At 37.1% G+C, this 16,582-nt stretch overlaps 1 pseudogene; it reads left to right on the top strand.

Moving 5' to 3' along the window:
• The first annotated feature begins 15,779 nt into the window (after positions 1–15,779).
• On the top strand, positions 15,780–16,285 carry LOC120240996 (annotated as a pseudogene).
• Positions 16,286–16,582: the final 297 nt, after the last annotated feature.

Here is a 16,582-nt window from a genome sequence, read left to right as displayed (position 1 = left end):
AGAGACATGTCCTGCTGTTTCATGGTTATTCATCCCCTGCCAGGAATAAAAATTCCCTGATAAGTTAGAATATTAATATCTAAGTCAGGGGTGTGAAGGGGAGGGGAGGAAAAAATATGGAAGGACGAAGAGAAAGACCAATTCTCATGACTTTGGGGATACATAGAATATTGATTATCGGCCAATCTTTCTGATTAATGGGGTAAACCAGTCTATTGAACACAACCAGATGGTGTGAGTATTACAGATGAGTAAGAAAAGAATTGAGATGACTTAGAGTCCTGTTAATGGTACTAGAAAATCTAAATGAGGCTAATACATTTTACAGACTAAAAATAATTTTGTTGAGCCTAGTAATCTTTAAAAACTATTTGTATATCTGAAATAAACAACTTTTTGATACTCAATTACTTAAAGACACATTTTAGGTACTCTTATTTTTCAGTGCTATATTTGGTCTCAGAAATTTTGCATGTTTAAAGAATTATTCAGTGCTACCGAGAAATGAGCTATTAAACCATGAAAACATCAAGCAGCCTTATATGCATATTGTTAAATGAAAGAATCCAGTCTGAAAAGACTACAACTATGATCTCAACTACATGACATTCTGGAAAAGATAAAACTATAGAGATGGTGAAATGGTCAGTGGGTGCCAGGGGTCCAAGAAGAAGGAGGAAGGGGATAAATAGGTAGAACACGGAATTTTTAGGGTGGTGAAATTATTCTGTATAAAACTGTAAGGGTGGATACATATTATTATGTATTTGTTAAAACCATAGAACCGTAAAACACAAAGTGTGAATCTTAATGTAAATAATAGGCTATAGTTAATAAGAAAGTATCAATGGTGATTCATTAATTAATTAACATAAACTACACTAACGCAAGGTGTTAATAATAGGGAAAACTGAAGATGAAAAGCGTATATCAAATTACTTGTATTATCTGCTCAATTATTCTATAAATATAAAACTATTCTAAAAATAAGTCTACAGGTTATTTTTAAACAGGTAATTTCATACCATTGATTCATACCATTTTTACTGAAAGAAAAAATTGCTATTTTCTTTCCAAGGAAAAGGAGCTTTTTTTCTTCATAGATTTAAAAAGAACATATTTCAATTTTCATCCTTAATTTAAAAAAAAATCAGCAGGTGTGTATTTGTTTCAGCCATTCACTCAAGAGTTGAAACTACTGGCTGTTTATGGAAAAATCGCTACATTCACTACATTTTCTTAGTTAAATAAACAATAGGATGACAATCTGTGTATAATTTTAGTGAACTGTAAATTGTGTTGGACATCAAGAATCCAGTAACTAGGAAGTTAAGACTATCACAAGCTGAATATTTTTCAAAAATATGCCACCCCCTGAATTAATGGGAATTCCACAAAAAGGTTCACTTTGTATGAACCATAGTTTTCTAGTAGCTGAGGTCAGAAGGAGAAAAAAGAAGTCTTTGAGACAATGCTTGCTCAATATTTAAAGTCTGTTGAGCCAGATGGCCATGGAGCAGACGAGACACACTCACCTTTTGTCTTCTTTATGTTATGGCTTCTGATTGTCCTTAACAATCCCAGATGTGCTTCGCTTTAAATCGCTTTCTCTCCTTCTTGACCTCACATCCTCTGTGTTTCTTCTGGAAAGGTCTGTGCAATTGCCTTTTCCGTATTGTGACTAGGATTAAGTATTTAATGGTGTGTTTCCAAATGACCACATCCTTTTTCTCTAAGGCTATAAAAATGTTTTCCATCTTTCCTAGACCCACTTTTTAAAAGATCGCCTATAATGGCTTAATTCATATTCTGAAAATAATTAAAATGAGGTCACCCTCTTATAAACTAGTGCTATGATGTGTGTGATTTCACTTACAGTATCTCATTTCAAAAGGAATATGTTTTTTAAATTCTTAATCTTTAATTCTCTATTAAAATGTATTATATATGCCAGAATTTCCAAAGTAGTTTTAATTTTAAATATAATCATTTCCTTGACCACATGAAATATCAGTAATGCCCTTGAAGTTGTAGTATTTTGGCAAATAATGATTCTTATACAAGCTAGTAAGTACCAAGAAACAAACATATAAATAAAATAATCAAAAATATTCACATCACAAGAAAAGAGGAAAGATGTACATTTTGATTATAATATAGTTAGATGTAATTACATATATTTTGTAGGTAATTAGTTTAAATAAATATGTAACATATATATTTGCAAATGAATGTCAAAGATTTGTTATAAAACACCACGGCCATTGAAGTCTTGAGAGTATAAAAGTAGTTTATAAATGTTTTAGCAAGTCAGCAATACAAGGTGAACAACTAATTGAGTAAATATCACATGATATCATTCTGGTTATTATTCTTATAGTTTGCTGTTTCAAAATTGCATAGATTAAAATGTTTAGTATAATAAAGAGTTGTCTGAAGTGACAAGACAGAGAAGAGCCTTTTTAAAGAAACTTTGCAAGGAAATAAGTATCTTTTCAAAAGAAATATAGAATTCCCATGTGGTATTTTACACCCAATATATCAGCAAGATAACCACCACTTTTGCTGGAAATCTGACATCAGTTTATACATTGTTCTTCCCATGAAAGAAGGAGCTTTTGCCTCTCAGTCTATAGTTTCCAGAACTTTTATCAACAAGCTTTTTTCTTTTTTTTTTAAATAAAAGATAATCCTCTTAACATGAGGTTTTGGTAAAGAAAAAAAAAAGTATAATTGCATATCACTATTTGAAAAACACAGTTTCAGATTTAAACACTCACCTTTAATCTTATTTCTTTTTCATTGCTTGAAAGTAAAAATCCATCAGCACAAATAAAAGCAAAGCAACTGTGAAAAAGCTATTGCTTTCAAAGTACAGATTTTTCTAATAGGTATTAGACAAAACCACTCATCTCATTCTTTTGACTAATTTGTGTGTCTACAAATTCAGTGTTATTTCTATACAAAATGAGCACATACCTAAGTGGATATGAAACACTTAAATAGTCAAACTCTAGCAGGACATTGGGCATTTGAAACCAGTAGTGACGGCGATGGTGTGACACACAACATAAACAAAGACGGTCTGACACAATAGCATAGGGATGGTCCTTGTGAACTCAGAATATAAACAGAGAGGAGTAATGCAAAATTGTAGCTACTTGAAAAGTGGCAAAAGTTCACCCAGCAGAGTGTGTTTTGTTTTTGTAAATTAGAAACTGGGTGTACAAGGAGTAAGCCAGCATGAAAACGCATCTTGACTAATGCTAACGTTTTAAACATTTGAAAATGCCTTCAAGTGTTCATTCATTGGGAGCCAGGAATCATTTTTATACTGATTAAGAACTTTAGGGGCCTGAACAAACCGCAGATGCCCACTGAAACAATGTCACCTCTCATACAGATGAGTTAATAGGGCCTTGCCAAGATATATTTGATAAAGAAAGGAAACGTGGTAATTGAACGAACTAAGCTCTTCAAGGAAGTGCAAAAGAACAATATAACATCTACTTCAACTTTGTAGTGGACATGCCAAGTCGGAGACAGTCTGTCACATGCACACACCCTTACAGAGAAATACCTCATCTACATCACTGCTCCTCCAACAGTCTTGCTTTCCATACACTAAATGTCAATTCTCTCAGTCACTGCTGACAAGACCACATCAGGGTCACCAACACTAAGATCGCTGGAAATTATGGTATGGCCTGAGGTAAAAAAAAAAAAAAAAAAAAAAAAAGAGCTAGCTCAAGATTTCCTCTCAGAATATGATAAGAATAAAAACAAACAGAAAATGTATAATGGAGACATGAGATGTGTTTCAGAGGGCATGATGGTATACGCCTGAGGTAAAATTGTTGTGGAGGAAAAAAATCTATGAACTGTGGAGAAAGTCACTGAAATGGAGAAAGTAAATTAGAACAAGGAGGGAGAACAAGAATGGCTGCATCTCCATAGTCAGATCCGGAGACTATTTTGGCCCTGATACATTTAGGAAGATAGTTCTAGACTACATGTAGACTTGAAGTAACTCAAGATTATAGAACTAAAATATTTTAAATAGAATCATCTCAAACCAGCTTAGCATACTTATTAAAAGAAAGACTGAAGTCAAGCTGAGTGGTTCAAATCCCTTCTCCATCCACTTATTAGCTGTGTGACCATGGGCAAACTGTCTTCCAAAGTGGCTATACCATTTTACGATCCCACCAGCAATGAATAAGAATCCTGTTGCTCCATGTCTTCATCAGCATTTGATGTCGTCATTATTTTCATATAAAAAAAATACAAATATTTTATGGAATAATAATGGAATTTTAAACTCTTGAGTTGAGATTTTAAAGACATTGTTGATTTATGGAACAAACTTTTGGGAATATATCCCAAATCCTAATGGAAACAGTTTAATGTGACCCTGCCATTGGAAATATTTTTAAAAAAATTTTATGTCTTTATTTTATTTTGAGAGAGAGAGACAAAGAGTGAGTGGGGGGAGGGCCAGAGAGAGAGGGAGACATAGAATCTGAAGACACAGAATCTGAAGCAGGCTCCAGAGTCAGCACAGACTCTGATGTGGGACTCGAACCCGTGGACCGTGAGATCATGACCTGAGCTGAGGCTGGATGTTTAACTGACTGAGCCACCCAGTTACCCACAGAAATGTCTTGATAGAAAAGACTAAGAATCTTGCCATATTGGCTAACCCCTTCATATTCCACCATCTTGTGGAGAGGAGATTCGACCACAACATTGGTTTCAAGTTTTGAATTTTTTCATTATATATTAGATTTTCAATTGCTAGTATAGATTCTAAATTTTGCTCGTATATTTTTAACTATAAACATCAAAACCTCAACCAAGCCCCTCACCTGAGGATTACTTTGAAGAATTTGCTGCTTCTAGCTCCTAACAAATACAAAACTTCAACTAAGAACCGATTTAAGCATTTTACAATCCAGCCTTCTACTTTCTACCTTTGGATCAAGATTGAACACATGCTGGCATCTCTTTTGCTGGGTCCCTCCCAGAACTCTCTTCCTTCCTGGTGTTTTAATATTATGCCTTCGACTTTTATTGAAGGCCTTTACAAGAAAGAGCCACATGAGGCCCATTTCTGCATTTGCTGTGAAATTAGTATAAGGACATTGTCCATTAAATTACTCAATGTTCCCTACCTAAAACCCACATGAGAACTTGCTCTGAGTTTAGTATCAGGAAAAAAATGTGCCTTCTTTGAGAAAGTAGTAAATTTTCTTCTTTTCTATTAGTGAGTTATATAACTCATTGTGTTTCTTCTTCTTCTCTCTCTCTCTCTCTCTCTCTTTTTTTTTTTTTTTTTTGTCTTGGCTGCCAAAAGACATATAGCCAATTTTTATGTACAATTGTACCCACTGCGTTGGCCTTTGTGGATGGAATGTTTCTGTCTTCTTTTATCCATAACCTTCTTTCTTCTAAGTCGACTTCTTGCATAAGTCATTTTATGTAAGTCAGCCAAGATCTGTATTAGAATAAGGTTTAGTGTATTCAAATAAAACTTACAAACATATTTCTTTACAGATTGTTAAATCTGTAAATCTGTTAAAATTGTTACAGATTTTTTGAGGTATTTCCTCTTTTGTTTTACAAAATGCTATTGAATTCAATATAGCAAGCAATTGAATTCAAAATTGAATTCAATTTAAGGATAGACACCTTGTTAAATGTGTAATTGAGTGTGATTTAATCATATACCTTTTGCAAAATTTTATAGATATAAAGTTATAAATCAGGGAAAAAAATCCTCAGGGACATAATCACTGTAACCATAGAGAAAATCAATTCGTCCATTCATTATATTAGTAAAGCCCAGCGTTCATTCAACAAATGTTTAATAGTGTCAGCTTTGTGCAAAGCAGCTTACTGATCACGTTGGATAGTACAAACTTGGTTTAAAAAATGGGTCACCTTCAAGAAATTTAAAGTTTAGCAATTAAGAGCCAATGGGTTTACCAATCTTACTTGAAGATAGGAGTAAAGTATTTCTTGTCATAGGTCACTATGCCAGGATTTTTAAAAATGTAGTTGGAAAAGAAGTCTTGTGAAGATAAAATTTTGTTATGGGAGAATTTTGTTATGAAGAGAAGGAAAACTTTACATAAAATGATTAATAGTTAAGCTTCTCTCAAATTGAAATTTGCTGAAAAGCGTTATGGGATGTAAAAAATTAAGCATGATTTTATTATGATCTGCAAGTAGCTATGAATGTAGGATTTCTTTTATTTTAATATGAGCAACACTTTTTTTTTTTTCAAATAACATTTTCTTAAAAGAAGAAGGAATTACTGACTGCTACATGTGGGCTGACAGTATAAACATTTTATCAGTGTCCTAAGCTCCCACACAGGAAATAGGGTTATGGGAATATTTTCACAGCTTGTGGTTGGCCTTTCAAATATTGAGGGTTGAAGGTTGCTACAATCATTTGCTTTTCATATTCTGCTTTTTTCATGAGGTGAATAATGCAAGAGTCTGGAAACTAATGCTGAGGTGGGGGGTTTGCCTAGAGATGTGTTTAGATTAGTTACCAAGCTTCCCAGCTTGTGGTCATTGAAGGTCACTTGGTTGATAGCTAAAATTTCAATTGGAACCTTGTCATATAATCAGGATTTAAAGCCCAGCTGAGACTTTGTCTTTCCTGTGAAAGGGGAGGTTGTTTTATGATTAGCTTCAGAATGTTAAATTAGGTGTTGGCAATTATGAGCCATTTTTGTAGTTTAAATTGCACTATGGAAACACCTGTCCAGAATAGCAAAGGAAGGCATGCTTAAAAAAAAAAAGTCTGATTCTATTATGCATGAATAGTCCTGCTTTTATTATCAAACCCTGGAAGCCACACTTAACCACGCCTGAGAAAGAATACTTTTTGTATCTTTTAACAGTGATTCTCAAGAACAAGCACCTTATTAAAGGTATCTTTTGTATGTGGCACAGGGTAATGATTTGCATAAAGAGCCCATTTCTAAAATAACTGAAATGTTTTCCAATTTATTTTCAATAACATTTTTTTCCTTCCAGTAGTCCTTATGTTCTCAGAAAAAGTCTATTGATGATCCCTGAAGCCATGTCCTAAAATGGGCAAGGTTTACCAAATTCTCCTGTATAGTTATAACAGGTTATTATTAAGGAGATTCAGTACTTTTGAAAAGAGATTTGAGCAGAAATGTGATTGAGAAGATAGGAAAGAAACTGAAAAAATTTCAAAATCACTAAACTTCTTTTGATCAAAATAATAGACCAAGTTTTATCCCATCACACTGGGATAGGGGCTTGGCATAGAGAAAAAGCCGGGATTTCATATATCATAATATAGGAAACCACCTTCACACTTTGCAATGTTGTGCCATGGAGTCGTACTGAAACATTTAAACAGAACTTTTGAACAATATCGAGGCCAGATAATACATGAATATTTCCTATAGGATTAGAAAGTCTGTAATAATACTTTTCTGTAAAAATTCCAGATAGTTGGTATTTGCTTAGATTAAAACATAAGATAGTCATCATCTATATATGTGAATTCGTGTGTGTGTGTGTGTGTGTGTGTGTGTGTGTGTGTGTGATACGGACATGAGATTTCTACCTCTGGCTAAGATAAAGTAACAAGATCTAAATTCACTCTCCCACTTAAAACAAACAAAATAATAATAATAGGGAGGAGAAGGAGGAGGAGGAAGAAGAAGGGGAAGAGGAAGAAGAGGAGGTGAGGAGAGGAGAAGAATATTCAAAAATATTTGAAAAAATGGCTTCTAAGACCATGGACATTAGGCAACAAAGGAAGTGATCCTAGAGAGATGAACTTCACAATAGCTCCCATCTTACAGGGTGCAGGATAGGAGAAGGGGCCCAGGAGAAATCTGGCAGAGGGATAGAGCAGAGATTCCGAGACCAAGGCAGCCTGAGTTCTCAAGACACAGGACTGGAGAGGATAAAGATGCATTAAGAAAAAACCCCAGAAGTCTGCAGAGGGTTCCTCTCAAGTAGCATTGAACATAGTATTGATTAGCACAAACACACAAGGAAGCTACCTGAAGCTGTGAAAAAATCATGTGAAAAGATTAGAATGGTGTCTGGTGCTCACATAGGACCTAGAATGGCACATGTTCTCATCAGCCCTCAGAATTCACAGGACATTGGGTCGAAAACTCAAAAGGATCTATCTTCAGTAGTGTGGGATAAGTAGTCCTAGTAAACATTGCTCTGATCCCACTTAACAATTCTTAAAAGACCTGAAAAAGTCAAGCCATTTCCAAGTAACTTAACCATGCCCAGCACAAAACTCAAAGAACATTTACAGGAATACAAAGATAGCCACCATCACATGAGGTAAAATCCACAATGTTTCGCAACCAAGCAAAGATGATTAGCACACAAAAAAGCAGGAAAATACAGTCCATAATGAAGTTCAGTAGTCAATTGAACTGACCTAGAACTGATGCAGATGTTAGAATTAACATACAAGGGTATTAAAACAATTATGACTGTATTTCACATTTTCAAAATATTAAGTGAAGGAATAAAAGATATAAAAAAGACCCAACATGAATGTCTAGATATTTTCTCTAGAAAATTACAATGTGCAAGATGAAAAATAACTGGGTGGTTTTTACTTCAGATTAGATGTTGCAGAAAAGTCTAGTGAACTTAGAGACAGGGCTATAGAAATGATTCCAAATGACACAAAAAGACTGGAAAGAACTGAACAGAGCATCAAGTTGTGGCACAATTTATCAAATTGTGTATTTTAAATATATGCAGTTTATTGTGTCAGTTATACTTCAATAAAGCTATTAAAAATGAGATATCAGTATCCTGAGTAATTTATCAATCTAGGGATATTTATAAATAATATGATACATAGCACCATAGACTGGTATCACTCTCAGAAACACCAATTTAAATGAGCAGTTTTGAGTAATAAATTTATGCACTCAGTACAATTGTTACTAATAAAACTAAAGAATATTTTTTCCATACAGAGAACATTTTTAGCATCTTATACTTTTTTAATATCTTAAACTTTTCTGCATATGATAATAAATTTAATGTTACTGAAATAACATTTGGAATAACCTCTTTTAACCTTTACAGAGTACATTATCCCAATTCACTTTTTCAACATACAATTAATTTTTTTAGAGATAAAACTTTTGAGTTGATTTAATTGCCAAAATAACTACCTAGGAAATGGAAATAACCTTCAATTATGAACTATGATCAAAGAGAGCTTTTTCATTTTTCACATTGTTTCATGAAATGACTTTCATTCAACCCATCACCTTTTAAGTAACTTTGACATAACATTTTATTTTTCATCACTGATAAAATACTTTCACTTGAATACAGTTTAATGAGACAAACCCTTTGGCCAGTTCTAACACAAATAGATTTGTATTTGGGGAAAAAGTATGACCAGGTGCTACAATGCAGCTCTCTGGTCTTGATCTTGTTTGAAAGTTTTAAGGTTTATTTGAGTGCTTCAGTCTGACTCCATTTGGCAACGTTTCCATGTATGAAGGTGGTTTCCTAAAGCCAGTTTGTAAATCAGTAAGAGACATCTGCTGGCATTGATTCATTGATTATGCATCGTTATTTCTTACAGGATTAGAAAGCCAGATATATCTCATTCTTACTGCATTCTCAGAAAGGCTTGCCTAATTGTTCCCTGAACAAATTAGTTCTGATGGGAGATGGAAGAGGAAAGTTGATTGAGAACATGGAAACTATCAATTAAAAGTACCCATCTCTGAGAAATGTTTTTGGAAGACAAAACAGTCTTATTTTACCATACCTCCTCCATTCTAAGATTTCATCAATTGAAAAACAGTCCATCAATTTAAAGACAACTTTTACCTTTACATGTCCCTATGGGTTGTAAAGTACATCCCAATTTCAGAAACATCTGAGTCTTTGAATCAAGGAACTGTGCTAATTTATCACAAATAATCAGAAATTATAGACGTTAATATACTTCAAAAAAAGATGTATGATAAAAAGCATAACACTAACAGAAGTTAAACGATTGATAGTAATTGATTTTGATTCAATCCGTCCTTGTGGATAAGTTTAATTGAAATTTCCACACATATTATTTTTCACCTGAATATCTTTTACTTCCAGCTCTTTCCACACATTGAGAAATTTTAGAGCCATGGTGAAACAGGAGTGGGTTTTTTGGCCAGGAGAAATGTGGTTATTATTTGGTATATTGCATTTTCAATTTACCTTCAAATAATTGTTTACTGAAATCTGCTTCTACCTGGATGCTGCCTGATTAATTCCCCCTCAAGCATTTAGCTGAGGATCCATTTGGCTGCAGGGTGAAATCTCAGATTGCAGAGTCAAACTGCAGTGTGATCTGTTCAGAGAAGTAAAAGAGATAATAAGATTTAAGATATCTCAAAATTAGAAATCAAGTGTATAAATGGATACCTCTTTCATTAAATCTGTTTTCAGTCAACCATCAACTAATTGGTAATTACTCACTGGAGTTTAATTTATGCAAAATATCTCATTACAGTTTAATCAAGGGCAGAAATATAACAGAGCACCCAATACCCCAAATCTCAAAACTGACAATGTTTACACATTGAACATGAGAATTGGAAGTTATTTTTACTTATATAAATGATGCCAGGCTCATTGGCTCTGCAGTCAACATCTAGAAAGTAAAAATATTTTAAGACCAAAGGAATAAAACAGGAATGTGGGGCTCCCAGGGGCACTTGGAAAAGATGGAATCTATAAAAAAGGAGGTCTTGCCTACATTCCCTAAAGTATCTTAGACTTGACTCTTTCAGTAGTCAAATGAGGTAACCTAGAGTGTGACATGAAACTGAGGGAAAATCCTGTCCCTCCACCATTCATTTTCAGGGCGAAGTGTGCCTGTTCTGCCTTTTTTCTCTGTTCATTAAAAGGTCTGTTCATTTCCTTCTCTTCTGTTTTTTGCTCGGCTCCCAAGAATGCTTCACTTCACACTAATTGCAATTCCTATGAACTTCCTCCAGAGAAGCTGGTGCATGTAATTTGGGAGCAAGCTCCTAAATCCTTAATGCTTAGACTGATTTTAAGTTTTTCATTGGTTTACTGTAAGAGTTAGAACATACCAGGATTTCAAACATTTTGGAGGATCTCTACTATCAGTCTTGAGTTTGAAGGACATGGGTTCTCCTAGTAGCAATGTGGATTTTTCCTTTCTGTTTTGAAACATTTCTTTTAGGTTAGTGTGTACAAGATTTTTGTGCATGTTTATGGGAAGAAGTTTCATAGCTTGCATCAGACTTTAGACTTTTTTTTTTTTTTGCCACTCAAAATGATGAAAAACATGGCTCTAGATACTTTATACACTGAAATAACATTAATAGGACTGTAACATTTGTGATGTATTATGCTAAATACTGGGGATCAGAAATGAGCAATAAGTTCTTTCCTAAAGGAGGTTATTGGGTTAGAGAGAGATACAGATCACCACAGTAGGGTGCAACCAATTCTGTGATAAAAGTAGCTGAGTGCTCTCTTCATACTAGGAGGAGGAGGAAGAAACTGAGTCTAGGGTAAATCAGGAAAGAGTTCGTCCATATTGGAACATTGTTCCTGGGTCTTGAAGCCCAAAGAGAAGAGGAGCTATTATTGCTCAATCTTCTGGCTCATTGATGGATTAACAACACGCAGCTGTTGGGGGTTTAGAGTCCAGTGATCTTAGTCTGTCACCAGGATTTTAAGGGAAAGTAGTCTAAACTTTTACTGCTTTTAGGGATTCTGCTGACTGATCTCTCTCAATGTCTTTCTCACATCTTAGTATTTCTGAGTTTCCCATGATATATGCTGCATGCATTTAGAAACGACTCTGCCTGGGTGTTCCTCTCAGGACTGCTCCTTTTTTCCCAATGATTTTGCTCTGCTGCTAATGACCTTCAGAAAGTCTCTGTTCTGTTGGGCACACTGGCCTGCCAGGGACCACCAACACTTCCTCTATTTGGGACGCAGAGGTCCAGGTCCTGGTACATCCCTCACTTGCTAGTGGCACTAGACATGGCCATGTGAGTTCAGGAGATTTTGCTACCCTCCAGAAGATGGTTTGCCATGTAATGATTTCTATGAAATATATATCTGGTCTTCAGATATATTTGGTCTTTGTCCACAGTTACTAAAAACACTTCAGAGCCATAAAGGTGAAATGGGGGGTCTTGTTATTAATATAGACGACTTTTGGACCACTGCCCCTCGCGCCCCCCCCCACCCCCCACGCCAAGAGTGTGATGAGGATTAGAGAGTTGGAACTTTCTATCTCCTTGTCACTGCCCAGCCCTCAAGGAGGAAAGAGGAGCCAGAGGTTGAATCAGTCAATGACCAATGACTTAGTCAATCATGAATGTTATGAAGCCTCCATAAAAACCCAACAGGACAGGTTTTTGGTCTTTTTCTTTTCTTCAGAAAGCTTCTATTCTTGGGGGCCCCAGCTCCAGAAGACAGAAACCCCTTTTTTCAGGACCTCACCCTACATATGTCTTCATCTGGCTACTGATTTGTATTCTTCATAGTATCCTTTAATAAACTGGTAAATATCTTTCCCTGCATTCTGTAAACCACTCTAGCAAATTAATGGAACCCAAGGAAGTGGTCACTGGAACATTCCATCTATAGCCAGTTAATCAGAAGCACAGGTAACAGCCTGGAGTTTATGACTGGCATCTGATGTGGGGATAAAAGGCAGCCTTATAAGACTGAACATTTAACCTGTGGAATCTGATGCTGTCTCCGAGTAGGTAGTGCCAGAATTGAGCTGGATTCTTGGACACCCTTTCTAGTGTTTTGTGTGTGGGAAGCCCCTGCTCCCCCACCCCTCACACCTCCTTACACACATTGAAACTGAATCCAGGAATGGTTTGTTCTACAGGCTGTTACTTCTCTGTTCTGCTCCTCCTGCTGCTGGCGGTGGAAAGGACAAGCTCTGTGATTAGTAGCTCCTTTTCTGCTTCTCCATAACCAGGTGTGTTGGAGATTATTGGTGTTCCTCCAGATGTCTGTCGCCAGTTCTATATGAGCCTTCACAACTCTGGGTTCCACCTCTAACTACCTGCACCTGCAGCTTTCTCAGACAATTGTTCTTTGGCTGCTGAAGTAGAGCTGGAAGTATCTGGCATTTATAAGCCCTCACTCCTGCCACCTTCAACCAGCAGGCAGCCAATGATTGGCCGCTCCTGCAAGTAGACAAAATTACCTCCAGGAAGGGAAATGTCTGAGGCGAATTTTACCCACAGGATCAAGCCCAGGCTGGGGCTTCACCTAAACTCATGCCCTTGCTCAACTTATTCTGCTCACATATCCTGCTTTTCCTGTGTCCTTTCCAGTTTCTCCCCAAGAAACCACTTTCATTCAAATGCTCTCACATCAGAATTTGTACATGAAAACACAACCTAGGATGCCGGGTCAATCCCATTCCTGGAAGTTACCAGGCCTGAGAATGTAAACTTTTCTTCAACCCTTAGGTCAAAGATGAGACACCTTGCTTACTCTATATTGAAGTTTTCAGGATGTTTGACGATGATCACTTTTCAGAAGAGAAAAAAAATATTCTCTCAGGGTGTGGCCATGCTCTAGGGTACTCATAAAATAATCTCAGAAAAGTCAGGTATTAGTATTTCTCAAGATCTGGATTATACAGTCTTACGCATCATCACAAACTTTTTTCAGAATTTGAGCTAAGGTGAACGGAAGAAACTAATATACAAATACAACAGAAGGAAAGATTATGGTAAGATTCTAGTATGGCTGGAGAATAGTATACACAGCTGTGAATAGAATATCAGAGACCAGATACCGATGAGCTTTATGCTCCACTAAAGAGTTGGACATTTATTCTATAGACACCGGGGATATTTAAATGAGGTAATGATATGAGGCAAAAAAATGTTAATGCTATCTATCTAATTTTGAGAGAGTGAGAGATCAGATAGGGGGCAGAGACTGGGAGAGAGAGAATCCCAAGCAGGGTCCACTCTGTCAGCATGGAGCCTCATGTAAGGCTCGAAACTCATTGACCATTGATCAAGACCTGAACCAAAATCAAGAGCTGATGCTTAACTGACTGAGCCACCCAGGCATCTCCCCACATATTTTTTTTTAAAGACAGAGTTCTAATAAACTGAAAAGAATGAAATGGGGAAAGGCCTGGATATACAGATGAGGCCATCAACTGCATATAGAAATAGAGTTTGGAATATAAAACTCTATTGGGATAAGCATGAGAGTCTAAGGAAAACAAATGGATGTCAAGGAGAGTATCCCCTTACATACTGAGGAAACAAACCCTATAATGCAGTGGGTGGATCAAAGGGAAGGAAGAAGGACAGTACATAGATAGAAACCAAGAGACATTAGTACCGAGCATAATATCAAACATCACTTCTTTTTTTAATTTATTTTTTAAAAAATTAATATTTATTTATTTAAACATTTTTAAGTTTATTTATTTATTTTGAGTGAGAGAGTAAGAGAGAGAAAGAGAAAGAAAGAGAGAGACAGAGGGTGCACAAGTGGGGAAGGGTCAGAGAGGAGAGAGAGAATCCCAAGCAGGTTCCATGCCATTAGTGCAAAGCCAGATGTGAGGCTCAAACTCGCGAACTGTGAGATCATGACCTGAGCCGAGATCAAGAGTCCAACAGTTAACTGACTTCACCACTCAGGTGCCCCAGTGTTTACTTATTTCTGAGAGAGAGAGAGAGAGAGAGAGAGAGAGAGACAGAGGGACGGAGAGACAGAGTGCAAGTGGGGGAGGGGCAAAGAGAGAAGGAGACACAGAATTCAAAGCAGGCTCCCAGGCTCTGAGCTGTCAGTACAGAGCCCGATGTGAGGCTCAGACTCACAAACCCCAAGATCATGGCCTAAGTCAAAGTTGTACACTTAACCGACTGAACCACCCATGTGCCCCTCAAGCATCAACTTGTATAGAAAAAAATCCAGCAAGGTGAGAACAAAATGTGATTTGACCATTAAATGTCATTTGGGGCTAGAGAGAGAACAATCTCAGGAGTTTAACGAGAGAGGATGTCAGATTGGAGACATAAGATACAATATTTTCTAGGGTGTGGGAGACTGGAACGCATCAGTATACTCTGGAGGAAGGAATTAAGGAAAAGACGAAAAGAAATAAAGAATATATCCAAAAAGATGACCAAGATCCTGGAGTTTGGGGAAGGATGTCATAGAGAGAAGATAAAAGGATTACCTTGCGCTGAGATAGGAGGAAAGATGGGGAAGGATGAATTTTATGGTCAGAGGCCAGGGCGCCAGGGAGAAAGGTTAGCTAACAGCCACTCTTTCATTTGTAGAATCAGGCAGAGTCAACTGCTGGGGGCTAGAGATATGCAAATGAATGAGCACTATGAAGAGGGAGGTAAATATTCTAACAGCAAAAACAAGAAATAAAAAAGAGCTATAATCAGATATAAGAGAAAGAATTACCTGGTGCTAGGGAGGGCCCACTGGATTAGAAAACAGGGGTGATTGTGCCCTCTAGCCCCATTGTAGAATTTTAATGTTCACACCAAGGACAACTAGTAAAGAGAAAAAAGTGGTTATAAATAAAAAGAAGGTAGATTCATCTTTCATTGTATATTGCCATGGGGCTGTCTGGGTTGGGTAATGCCTAAAAAGAGACAAAAGAAGAAAGAAATGGAGGATGCTAGTAAAAGTGCATTTAAGTTATTAAACCACAATGTTTAGGTTGAGTTGAAAAGGGATTGATGTCAAAAAGAAATTGTCAGAGCCACCTTGAGCTGGACAACGGCGATGGTCAGAGCAAGGGGAGGAGGGTCGTGAGAGTACAGACTGAGAAAACGCAGACAGCCTGCTGGGCATTACGCGTTCCTCTGGCCTTGATTGGCTGTTGTACCAGGGACCTAATCAGACCTGTGTCTGTCTCCTTCTTGAGGAGGGCCAGAGAGCCCATCTAATAGCCACCCTACAGAAGCTTTCCACTCTAGGTAGCCCCGTGGGAGCTCCAGAACAGTGTCGTCTCCTGGGACATTGGCAAAGTAGCCAAGTTTATTGGTGCCGGCACTGCCACGGTTGGTGTGGATGGTTCAGGTGCTGGCATGGAACAGTGTTAGGCAGCTTGATCATTGGCTACGCCCAGAGCCCACCTCTCAAGCAGCGGCTCTATTCCTATGCCATTCTGGGCTTTGCCCTTTCTGAAGCCCTGGGACTCTTCTGTTTGGTGGTCGCCTTCCTCATCCTCTTCACCTTGTGAGGCTCCCTGGGGGTCGTCGACCCATCTCTGCCTGGTGTTGGAGTGTGCTAAGTTCTACCATTAAACACAACCTTCCTCTTTAAAAGTAATTAAAAGCAAATTGTCAGATTTGGGAAGCAGAGGCACATTTTAAGCAAGAAGAGTATAAAGAAAGCTCCAGAGGCAGGATAAGCCTTCACAAAGTGTGAGTGCAGTGAAAAGAGGCGCCGTGAAGGGAGAGAATACATGTTGGGAATTGGAAGCGGGCAACTGGTGGACTTTGAAAGCTCTAGGGAGCTCATAAGCTAACCGCATGCA

The sequence above is a fragment of the Hyaena hyaena genome, unplaced genomic scaffold (assembly GCF_003009895.1).
Source record: "Hyaena hyaena isolate Hyena2069 unplaced genomic scaffold, ASM300989v1 scaffold_272, whole genome shotgun sequence".
NCBI lineage: Eukaryota > Metazoa > Chordata > Mammalia > Carnivora > Hyaenidae > Hyaena > Hyaena hyaena.
Note: the sequence above shows the minus strand (reverse complement) of the source record. Positions and strands in the feature narration are given on the sequence as shown.